This window comes from Apostichopus japonicus, chromosome 17 (genome assembly GCF_037975245.1).
Source record: "Apostichopus japonicus isolate 1M-3 chromosome 17, ASM3797524v1, whole genome shotgun sequence".
Taxonomy (NCBI): Eukaryota; Metazoa; Echinodermata; class Holothuroidea; order Aspidochirotida; family Stichopodidae; genus Apostichopus; species Apostichopus japonicus.
In genome coordinates this window covers 77501-90553 of record NC_092577.1, presented here as the reverse complement: position 1 = coordinate 90553, position 13053 = coordinate 77501, and the positions used below count along the sequence as shown (strand labels likewise).

Genomic DNA, 13053 nt, shown 5'->3' with positions numbered 1-13053 from the left:
CGATTTTTTTACCAAAAAATACTCCTAGATCGTCGGAAAAGACACTTCCCGTTCAAGTTGCATTTACACATTGGTTATTTTGAGATCTCATGTCTTAGGATTTTGACTTTCAATAATTTCAGTAATGCATTATAGGACCGTATGCAATGAACATAACTGTTGGTTGGGTGAAATAATTGAAATGTCAAATGCTTAACCTTTTTCCAGGGGAGGGGGTGGGCAAGTGCCTACTGAACAAATAAAGTAATCAAACCTAAGCATAGGCCTAATTTCGGCTGAAACTTTGTCTACATCTTAGCCTAATTTCCTGTGCTTTTTTACTTACCAGATACACCGAAGGCATCTTTATTCTTACCTTTTATTATTATATTTATATGAAAGCCCTGTCTTCTTTTTCAAACGAACGCAGTTTCAAGTCTATTGAGTGTTGGGTTATTATTTTAGAATTTTTTCAAAAAATCATGTCCCGATGTTGTACTCAGTACAACATTGGCTGGAATTAGGTTTCAAATTTTATACTTTGTTTTCATTATAATAATAAATAACACAACTAGCTCGATACAGACATTAATACCCAAATGAGCCCATGATCATGATGTCCGTATCACGTGAAAATATGTATATTGTCTTGTTCAGTCTTGCATGAGTGTTTCTTTCCCAGTAAAACGGGCCCTCCCTATCCAAAGAGGTACCCTTTCTCTGTGCATCAGTATAGCGGGGGCCCCCTTTTGGTCGGGGCCACCGGCTCAGCACGGTCCGAGCCCATAGGAGTTACGCTACTTTGCCCCACATTCTTTTCATTTCGAAAGACGCACAGTTTCAAGTTCATTACACACTGACGGCTTCGATTCTCTATCTGCCTTCAGTTTAGGGAAGATCTTTGGATTTTCATCCCTAGATATCGCTAGATATCCATATAGTACAGTGCCCTTGGGATTTTTCGGGGCCTGATCTTGGGAAATTGCAAAGTCGGGAGTGGTCACACTCCATGTAGGTCAATGCACGACCTCTAGACGTCACTAATGTACAACCCGATCACTTCTTATCAATGAAGTGGTGTGTTACCGGATTTTGTCAAGGTCTTGGTACTACGGGCGAAGGTCATTAATTAAGTTTCGTAACTCATCGGGAAGCGATTAGAGGGATGGGGCACATGGGTACAATCTCAAGAAGTGATGGGTGCGTCGCCCACCCCCTCCGCCCCACCCCATGATACGCCCTTGGATCCACTACATGATTTTGGGGTAACAATTAGCGTTCAGGTCGGAATGTATAACATTTTATTTCTGGATGGCAGTGTTGCACCGAAGGACATAGGTCTAGTGCAGTTCGCATATAGATCCTGGTCTAATGCCGAAATACTCGGTCGAGTTCGAGACCAGCCACAGTTGGTTTCATAGCACAATTGTACAATTGATTAAGGCGTCCATACACACATACGCGTTATGATAGACCATATATAGTATATACATATATATATATATACATTAGTGAGAGAGGAAAAACGGAAACGAAAAAAAATGGAGTTGTCGGTGTAAGGGGTAGGGTGAGGCGCCCGCCTCTAGCTCTGTAATCCTCGATCCGTCAATGGCTACCCTGTGTATATAATATTGATCAGCGCTGTAATTATGACTGTTCCTCTTCCCTTCCCGGTGTCTTGGCGTTTATCTTCTACTCCCTCCTTTTCTCCTTATTCTCTCTTCTTTTTCTTTTCCCTTCCTTCCTTCCTCTCCTTCCTCCTCTTTTCCCCATCTCTTTTTTCTCTCTTTTCTTCTCTTATTTTCTCTCCTCTTTTTCTTACCCGGGGGCGCGCGCCCCCAACGCCCCAACGCCCCCTGGATACGCGCCTGATATAGAATGAACAAAGAAGCAGAGAGCAAACAAGAGACGTGTGTTATGATGCTCTACATACTATATTGTAATCTTCACATCTGTCCGTTATCGTCCAATACGGTATCTAAAGTTAATAGCAAAATGGTGGCGGTATACTACATCTTTACTACATTACATAGCCTGATCAGGTAAGTTCTAGTCTGCTCTGGTTAGGTCAATACTGATCTAGTTTGACTCAATAGGTCAATTAAAGACTCATTAGGTCAGTACAGGTCTCAGATCAGCCAGCTCAGTTCTGATCTGGTTTGGTCTAATGGTTAATCCTGATCTGATAGGGTCAGACCAGTGGCGGAGCGTCCATATAGTCAGGGGGCGAATGCCCCCCCCCCCCCCTGACGGACTCAAATGGACTGCTGGCGCCCTTTTCAGCTTTTTAACAGTTTTTACTTATTCGCGATTATTGACTATTTTATTGCGCTCTCATCTACCTATTGACATTTGTCACATTTTGTTGGTGTAATTTTCTGACAAAATGCTCTAACGGCGGTCTTTAATTTATCGGCACTTCCGTTGTACGAAGCTATTTCCAAGAACTGTACGGGGGTTTCGATCTATTTTTAGACGATACGCCACGCGTAGTGGCTGAAATAGTAATAAACACCAAACTTTAAGTCGACATGCAGTGTACGTTATACGCCGCTCCATGATCAGTGTGTTGATTAGTGCAGTGGGTTACAACAGGCACAACAGGCATTGTGTCAGGGCTACGAAAACATGAGCACTCACAAAGATACCACAGGGATTGTGATGAAGCGCATGTACTTTCAACACCCATATAAACTTCCGAGTTGTCTCAAATGGCGATGAAACCTATTTATTCTTCGTTTATCTGCAATTTATAGCAAGGCCCGGAAAGGGTCATTCCGGCGATCTAGGGAGTATCTTTACTCAAAAAAATTCTGTACGCTCCACGCCAACCTGTGGTGGCGCTCCGCTTAGATAGTGACGAAAGCGCCCCTACAGACCATTCTCGCCCCCTGACCAATACCCCTAGCTCCGCCACTGGGTCAGACATGAACTGCTCCAGTAAGGTCGGTTCTGATCCAATTTAAGACTCGGTTGTTCTGTACAGGTCTCAGGTCAAGCAGCTCAGTTCTGACCTGGTTTGGTCTAATGGTTAATACTGATCTGATAGGGTCAGCCCTGATCTGATCTGGTTTGGTCGGTTCTGATCCAATTTAAGACTCGGTTGTTCTGTACATGTCTCAGGTCAAGCAGCTCAGTTCTGACCTGGTTTGGTCTAATGGTTAATCCTGATCTGATAGGGTCAGCCCTGATCTGATCTGGTTTGGTCGGTTCTGATCCAATTTAAGACTCGGTTGTTCTGTACAGGTCTCAGGTCAAGCAGCTCAGTTCTGACCTGGTGTTGTCTAATGGTTAATACTGATCTGATAGGGTCAGATCTGGTTAGGTTCCTTCTGGATCAGGTCAGTTCTGGTGTGGACTGATCTTATCTGGTCAGGCCATTCCTAATCTGGCTTGGACAGAACATTTCCGTTCAGCTGTGGTCCGTCAAACCAGTTCTGACCTGGTGAGTTCTGGACAGCATTTCATCCACAATTCTTCAAGAAAAACATGTATCGCTGTTTGTTTCATAATTGCGCCACCTATTGCATATTGCATCGCCATGTTGATATGATCATAGTACAGTTGCGAAATTTTGGTAAAGACAAAAAGATGTATGACCTGGTGTCACCCGAATAACGCGATTATCAAACGTCACCTATGCTCTACAAATATTGAAATTGTAACGATCAGTTTATGACCTTAGTATCGGCCACTGGAATTTTCACACATGATTATCCACACGGTGTACGTTCCCCATCGCAACGTTTCAAAACCGGCTGCTTTGGAACTTTCAGATGATTTTCATGAGTTTGAGGCCTCTGCCTATATCTCATATTCATTTCCAGATATCTGTAATTGAAACATATTTGAGATATCAAAAATTGAAATCGAGATATCAAGAATTCGATTTAGAGATATCCAAAATTGAATTAGAGATATCAATAATAATAATTACAGATATCTTTAATTCGAATTCTTGATATCTCTAATTCAATTTCTGATAACTCTAATTCGAATTCTTGATATCTCTAATTCAATTTTGGATATCTCTAATTGTATTCCAGATATCTATAATTGTATTCCAGATATCTCTAATTCGAATTCTTGATATCTTGAATTCAATTTTGGATATCTCGAATTCTTTTCTTGATATCTCGAATTCAATTTTGGAATCTCTAATTCAATTCGAGATATCTTAAATAATGTTTCCTTTTTTGATATCTTTAATTTATTTCTTGATATCTTCAAATCAATTTGAGATATCTTAAATAAAATTCAAGATATCGAAAATGCAATTTCTGATATCTCAAACTAAATTGAAGATATCTTCAATAATTAGAGATATCTTTAATTTAATTCGAGATATCTGAAATTAATTGAAGATATCTCTTTATAATTATTGAATAAATGTTAACATGGCGTTACATACGGACGCTCTTACCATCATTAATTATTGTGGTTTAAAGAAAAGCAGTGTGCATTAGTACCAACATGTCTAGTGTGCAACCCTAAATTATGTTACCCTGGACCTGCTGTACTCGAATGTGAAGAATGCTTCTCTATTCAAAACCAAACCTTGGAAAGGCCGATCACAACTAAGTTCATCTCATACCGAAATACAGATCTATTGTGAAAAGACAAAGGCCCTCCTCTATAGCTGCAGTTCAACAGTGGACTGATAATGCCCTGGATCAACTAAGTGGGGAGCTCGATTGTACAGACAAAGGACCTCCTCTATAGCTGCAGTTCAACAGTGAACTGATAATGCCCTGGATCAACTAAGTGGGGAGCTCGATTGTACATACAAAGGACCTCCTCTATAGCTGCAGTTCAACAGTGAACTGATAATGCCCTGGATCAACTAAGTGGGGAGCTCGATTGTACAGACAAAGGCCCTCCTCTATAGTTACAGTTCAACAGTGGACTGATAATGCCCTGGATCAACTAAGAGCGGAGCTCGATTGTACAGACAAAGGCCCTCCTCTATAGTTACAGTTCAACAGTGGACTGATAATGCCCTGGATCAACTAAGAGCGGAGCTCGATTGTACATACAAAGGACCTCCTCTATAGTTACAGTTCAACAGTGAACTGATAATGCCCTGGATCAACTAAGAGCGGAGCTCGATTGTACAGACAAAGGACCTCCTCTATAGTTGCAGCTCAACAGTGGACTGATAATGCCCTGGATCAACTAAGAGCGGAGTTCGATTGTACAGACAAAGGCCCTCCTCTATAGTTACAGCTCAACAGTGGACTGATAATGCCCTGGATCAACTAAGAGCAGAGCTCGATTGTACAGACAAAGGCCCTCCTCTATAGTTACAGTTCAACAGTGGACTGATAATGCCCTGGATCAACTAAGTGGGGAGCTCGATTGTACATACAAAGGACCTCCTCTATAGCTGCAGTTCAACAGTGAACTGATAATGCCCTGGATCAACTAAGTGGGGAGCTCGATTGTACATACAAAGGACCTCCTCTATAGCTGCAGTTCAACAGTGAACTGATAATGCCCTGGATCAACTAAGTGGGGAGCTCGATTGTACATACAAAGGACCTCCTCTATAGCTGCAGTTCAACAGTGGACTGATAATGCCCTGGATCAACTAAGTGGGGAGCTCGATTGTACATACAAAGGCCCTCCTCTATAGCTGCAGTTCAACAGTGGACTGATAATGCCCTGGATCAACTAAGAGCAGAGCTCGATTGTACAGACAAAGGCCCTCCTCTATAGTTACAGTTCAACAGTGGACTGATAATGCCCTGGATCAACTAAGAGCGGAGCTCGATTGTACAGACAAAGGCCCTCCTCTATAGTTACAGTTCAACGGTGGACTGATAATGCCCTGGATCAACTAAGTGGGGAGCTCGATTGTACATACAAAGGCCCTCCTCTATAGTTACAGTTCAACAGTGAACTGATAATGCCCTGGATCAACTAAGTGGGGAGCTCGATTGTACATACAAAGGACCTCCTCTATAGCTGCAGTTCAACAGTGGACTGATAATGCCCTGGATCAACTAAGTGGGGAGCTCGATTGTACATACAAAGGCCCTCCTCTATAGCTGCAGTTCAACAGTGGACTGATAATGCCCTGGATCAACTAAGAGCAGAGCTCGATTGTACAGACAAAGGCCCTCCTCTATAGTTACAGTTCAACAGTGGACTGATAATGCCCTGGATCAACTAAGAGCGGAGCTCGATTGTACAGACAAAGGCCCTCCTCTATAGTTACAGTTCAACGGTGGACTGATAATGCCCTGGATCAACTAAGAGCGGAGCTCGATTGTACAGACAAAGGCCTTCCTCTATAGTTACAGTTCAACGGTGGACTGATAATGCCCTGGATCAACTAAGAGCGGAGCTCGATTGTACAGACAAACGTTCGCGAACGGTGACGACACACAGAAGTATGGTGATGTTAATTAGAGTGCGACACTCATGTAGCATATAAAAAAAGTAATGACATGCATACCGTTAGTGAGTTTTTATATATTACAAGTCGAGAAATAACTGGACCGGAGCTACTTCGTGACTAATTTTATTTTAATAACATGAAGCAGTTGTTAAATTTTTAGAAACGTTTTTCGTTGCTCTTTATTGTTTATTATTACTTCATTTAATGTATTCGTCCTGAATGCTGTTTACTCCGAAATATGTATTTTTTTGCTATGTATCAAAGGTATCATATTTAGACCAGCTTTTGTCTTCAAAAGGTCAATGTTTTCAAATCCGTGAGAGAATTATCATTACATTTGTTTGTTTAACGTTTTTTCCATTGTATCATCGCTACAAAATACAGAACAAAATGCCGCCCCTCTTCCAACAAGAAAAGAAAAAGAAACTAAATCTTGCATGAAGGTGATTGGCAAGACTCAATTCTGTCGATTATGTATCATTCTTTCATTGCTTTCTATTTATTAGTCTTTAACGCTTTGACTACTTCGTCCAGCTGCGACGATTCAAAAACGTCTGTATTTAGTAGCATTTCATCATAAGGTCGCATATGACTATGTAGATAAGGTATATGATTTAAACAGTTTACGCCTCTGATTTGATAAGCTCATTCTGTAATACCGCCGCCACTTTTGGAACTTTAAGCATATGCAGTTTCCGTTTACAATTACTATACAATATACTTTACAATCTACAAAATATGGATTGGTAATAATATGTCGTCGGCTGCACATTCTAAATGTTTCAGATGTATGAGATGGCCGTAATATTTTGGACAGTTGGTATGCCTATGTGGGCACCATGCCTAGTCATTATAACAAGTTGACTGTATTTAAAAAGGTTATAGCTTCACTTTGACGGTGTGTATAAAGGTAACATATAGCTTCACTTAGCAGTCTAGCAGTAGTTTTTGTGTCATAAGTCAAAATCACGTCAGATAAATTGCAGCGCGTGATGCATATCGTCACCGATACTCAATACACCAAAAACCGTTATCAGGATTCAAAAGTGACTTCAATGCTTCATTTTATGCTTAATTGTTTGACAAATTAGCCATGTAATATTCATGTGAAATAATGGATTTCTCCTGAGACAGAGCTTCAACCGATTGGCTGTTACCTGTTTTGTTTCATATTCGCCAAATTTTCAAGTCTGAAGTTTGATGTAATTTCACAGTCCCTATTTTTATTTGAGTGGAATATAATTATGTTTTTCTTTAACAGTCGATTTTTCTTAACAGAAGGATAGCTTATAATATTGATATATCTGGTCCCGTAACTTTGTTCCTGCTAAACCCATTTCTGTTGATTCAATTTGTATCTACCTGAACTTCCTGAAGAATACAAATCAAATTATAAGGTATGTGTTCTACTTTGCTTGTAGTCACGACCACTTGAGACAAACGTTCATACTACGTGTTGCATATTTTATTGACAAACCACTGCGTTTTGACCTTAGGTTCAAAATGAAATTTTCCCGTTACTACCAGCTGTTTATGATAATATCGCCCTGGGACAGTTATGGTTGTATTTGTTTGCCTCGTTCGCTGTTTGATATTGTAACTCATATCATATATAAGTAGCAGCGAGGATTCCACCCTATAATACCGTCACTTCAGAGATGAACAGATTAAGGCAATAGCACAGATTGACTTAAGAAAGAATTTGATAAACAAAACGGATATCTGTTTTGAGATATTCCATAGACAATCTATCTAGCCGTATGACCAGAAAGGTCACGTGATCAATTAAAACTATCATATTCCATGTAGTTAGTGCCTGGTAAGATGATTCGCTTTATTTTTGTAGTTCTCGTGTCTAACACAATTTGTCACGGAGCCGGACAAACAGACAACTTTGGTGAGTACATACTTCGAATGAATTACTTTATATATCTAAGAATGAGGACATTTTGCAGATTGTATTTAGGTGTAATTGCATGACCTCACGAAACACCTTCGACCAGTGTGGTATTTGTATCATACAATAAGTCAGAACCGGATTAGACCAATATTCCTAACTGATAGCCTTATTGTCAGAGGGCCTCCAATTTATCCCTTTCGCCATTCCACAGTCATGTACAGCGGCCTGAGTGGACAGCACGGCCGTACACCCGTGAGTTTATTCGTTACAATGTTTTTTCGGCATTGAAAGAGAGGCAGTCGTCATAATTGTAGTTCAGAAATTTTCTTTTTCTTTTCAACTCTTATATCACGGCCACATATTTGTAGTTTTAATGGCTTTTGACGTAAAACAATAAAATTGAAAAACTTAGACAAGAATAATTCTTTAAGGTTCCCATGGATGGATGGGAGGGGGGGGGGTGGGGGTGATTGAAGTTCACGAACTTCGATGGGCGTGGGACGTGACTCATTTGATCCCAAAACTAATTCAGCAAAAGAGCATGTTCTTCTGTTATAAAAAAAAACCCAGAAGAAACTGAATTAAAGACCTGCATGAAATATAAATATAACACATAGTCCATTCATAAATAGTGTTAGAGCCAGGCGTGTAGCACTGGAGTCCGTACTCATGCTTATACTCGAGTACATTTTGATTAACTCCTACTCGTACTAATATTTTTTACTCCTACTCGTATAGGCTACTCATGTCTTTGTTATCCTACACGCACTCAGGACTTTATTCCTACTCGTACTCATTGCTTAATTTGTACTCATATTCGTATTCATTGCTTAAATTGTATTCCTACTCGTACTCATTGCCTAATTTGTACTCATATTCGTATTCATTGCTTAAATTGTATTCCTACTCGTACTCATTGCTTAATTTGTACTCATATTCGTATTCATTGCTGTATATTCCTATTGCTTAAATTGTATTCCTACACGTACTCATGGCTTTAATTTGTATTCCTACACGTATTCATTGCTTTGCACTCCTACTCAGAGTCATGGCTTTATTCCTACTTGTACTCATGAATTTGTATTGCTACTCGTACTCATGGTGTGTACTCCTCCTCGTTTTCATAGCTTTGTACTCCTACTCAGACTCATAACTTTACTACTACTCGTATTCATCTAACCCTACTCCTATACTTACTCATGGCCTTTTATTCCTACTCGTACTCATGACATTATTCTTACCCTTACTTGTAGTAATGGCTTTGTACTCCTACTCTGACCCATTGCTTTATTCATGCTTGTACTCATGGCCTTTTACTCCTCCTCGTACTAATGGTTTTTATGCCTACTCGTACTCATGACAATATTTTTACTCGTACTCTTGGGTTTATTCCTACTCGTACTCATGACATTATTCTTACCCTTACTTGTAGTAATGGCTTTGTACTCCTACTTTGACCCATTGCTTTATTCATGCTTGTACTCATGGCCTTTTACTCCTCCTCGTACTAATGGTTTTTATGCCTACTCGTACTCATGACAATATTTTTACTCGTACTCTTGGGTTTATTCCTACTCGTACTCATGACATTATTCTTACCCTTACTTGTAGTAATGGCTTTGTACTCCTACTTTGACCCATTGCTTTATTCATGCTTGTACTCATGGCCTTTTACTCCTCCTCGTACTAATGGTTTTTATGCCTACTCGTACTCATGACAATATTTTTACTCGTACTCTTGGGTTTATTCCTACTCGTACTCATGACATTATTCTTACCCTTACTTGTAGTAATGGCTTTGTACTCCTACTCTGACCCATTGCTTTATTCATGCTTGTACTCATGGCCTTTTACTCCTCCTCGTACTAATGGTTTTTATGCCTACTCGTACTCATGACAATATTTTTACTCGTACTCTTGGGTTTATTCCTACTCGTACTCATGACATTATTCTTACCCTTACTTGTAGTAATGGCTTTGTACTCCTACTCTGACCCATTGCTTTATTCATGCTTGTACTCATGGCCTTTTACTCCTCCTCGTACTCATGATTTTATTCCTACTCGTGCTCATGGCTTTGTACTCCTACTCAGAGTCATGGCTTTATTCCTACTCGTACTCATGAATTTGTATTGCTACTCGTACTAATGGTTTTAATTTCCTCATCTATCGTACTGCTCTTCAGTTTGTTCTGGTACCTTCAATACTAACCTTAATAAGCTTGTCATTCTCCAAAAACGGGCTGTGAGGCACATGACGTCTTCAGCTCCACGTGAAAATACCAGTCATTTATTCTCCTTCTTAAACGTGCTCAAGTTCACTGATCTCATTTCTTTAAATGTTCTGACGTTTACTTATCGTGCTATGAGCAATCTGCTTCCAAGTCGTTTTGCTACCTTTTATACAATTGGTCACTCTATTCACAATTATAATACTAGACAAGCTGGTCATTTACATGCTTCTTTTTGTCGTAATTCAAAGAGCATGCAAAGCCTCCGTTATCGATCTATTTCTTTGTGGAACAATCTTCCGATCAACTTGAAATCCTATACTTCCGTGGCTTCATTCAGGCGACATCTGAAAACTTACTATGAAAGCCTTTATTGATTGTATCTGTTGTAAGGGGTGGGAGTAGGTGGTGGTAGTTGGGGGGGGGGGGTAGTGTTATTTGTCTTATTTGTTAAGGTTATCTGTTTTTTTGGGGGGGGGTGGGTTCTTTGTTAGGTGTTAAGGTTTTCTATTTTCTTTGATGGGAGTACTCTATTCGATTAAGCCCACAAGGGTTTCTTAGTTTACTTCCTTTCACATATTTTACTTATTTGCAGTTATATTGTCTTGTTCACTTATTACTATTCCTACTCGTGAGTCGTAGTAATGGCTTTGTACTCCTACTTTGACCCATTGCTTTATTCATGCTTGTACTCATGGCCTTTTACTCCTCCTCGTACTCATGATTTTATTCCTACTCGTGCTCATGGCCTTTTACTCCTCCTCGTACTCATGGCTTTATTCCTACTTGCACTCATGAATTTGTATTGCTACTCGTACTCATGGTTTTTATGCCTACTCGTGCTCATGATAATATTCTTACTCGTACTCTTGGGTTTATTCCTACTCGTACTCATGACATTATTCTTACCCTTACTTGGGAGGGTTACGTGGCGCTGCACAGTGGCGACATCCTGTTAGCAAAACTCGGTGTTCAACTCACATTTTATCATGGATATTTGTCGTTTTAATATTTTGTTTGGTGGAAGGTGTTGTTATATGTTCAAAGTGGTGTATGTTGTGTTCTTTATCGTGCTTTTGACTCTCCCTGGAGCATTTTCTAATGATGTTGGCCTTGTATCGAGGCTTACTTACAGCGCTGCTGAACTCATACGGCTACAGCCTAAGCGGATGCTTAGGCCATTTGATTACGACTATTACCCAAAGGACATAAAGAAGCGTAAAAGAGGTAGGAAAGGTGGCGTACGAGCTCGTTTAAGACGTGTAAGTCATAACACCCCTCTACCCTCGATTATACTTGGGAACGTTAGATCCCTTCAGAATAAAATTGACGAACTTTCAATCTCAACGCGAGGTAAGCATGAGTTTCGCGAATCTAATGTCATGTGTTTTACCGAGACGTGGCTTAACCCGAACATACCCGACAGTGCAGTTGACATTGATAATTTTACTCTTATCAGGTCGGATCGTTCTCACAACTCCGGAAAATCTAAGGGAGGTGGTGTTTGTCTCTATTTTAATAATAACTGGTGCAATAATTACGTTGTAAAGGAGAAGTTCTGCTGTGAGAATATTGAATTAATGACCGTCGGAGTGCGGCCATTTTACCTTCCCCGGGAATTTAACCAGTTGTTCATCACTGTTGTTTATGTTCACCCGAAGGCGAATAATAGTAGAGCGATTGAAGCCCTTTCTGATAGAATCCAGAATATCAACACATTAAATCCTGAAGCTGTACAACTTATAATGGGAGATTTCAATAAATGTGACTTTAGTTATCCTAACTTTGTACAGTACATTGACAAATGTACAAGAAGGAATGCTATCCTAGATAAATGTTTTGGCAACGTTAAAACTCAATTCAAGGTCAAACTCTGCTCACCCCTTGGGAATTCCGATCACAATACCATGTACTTACTTCCACTTTACAGACAGAGGGTCAAACAAAAGAAACCGATTAAGACTACATACCATGAGTGGTCGGATGAAGTCACTGAGACGTTGCGTGGGTGCTTTGAAAGCACCGACTGGGGCGTGTTCCAAGATGACGACACCAACAATAGGGTTACAGCTGTCAGTGAATATATTAACTTTTGTGTTGCATCCATTGTACCAACTAAAACAAGATGGGTATTCCCGAACAGTAAACCGTGGTTATCTAAGGATTTGAAGGTATTGATGAAACAGAAACACGTGGCCTACCATAACAAAGATTACGAAACAGCGAGAACTCGTCAAAGGGAAATTAAAAGAGAAATCAAACGGTGTAAATATCAGTATGGAAAGAAACTTGAACGTAAATTTCAGTGCAACGATAGTCGAGCAGCGTGGAAAGTCATGTCCACCATCACTGGTCATAAACTGAAAAAGTCAGACACTGCACATACTACTATGGACTTCATTAATGAACTCAATCAGTTTTATTGTAGATTTGACGAGATCGATTTTAATGAAGAACAGCTTTCTCTTCGTGCAATTCTATTTGATAAGTGCAATGATTTAAACAGGGTTATTTTATCAGTTGACGAGGTCCATACGCTAT

General features: G+C 40.0%; 1 long non-coding RNA gene across 1 annotated transcript in view; it reads left to right on the top strand.

Moving 5' to 3' along the window:
• Window positions 1–7975: 7975 nt before the first annotated feature.
• LOC139984746 (uncharacterized) overlaps window positions 7976–13053 on the top strand; it is a 14945-nt gene continuing 9867 nt past the window's right edge. The window contains exon 1 of the long non-coding RNA XR_011799174.1: window positions 7976–8279. This is a non-coding gene — a long non-coding RNA (uncharacterized lncRNA). The remainder of the gene's footprint in view (window positions 8280–13053) is intronic.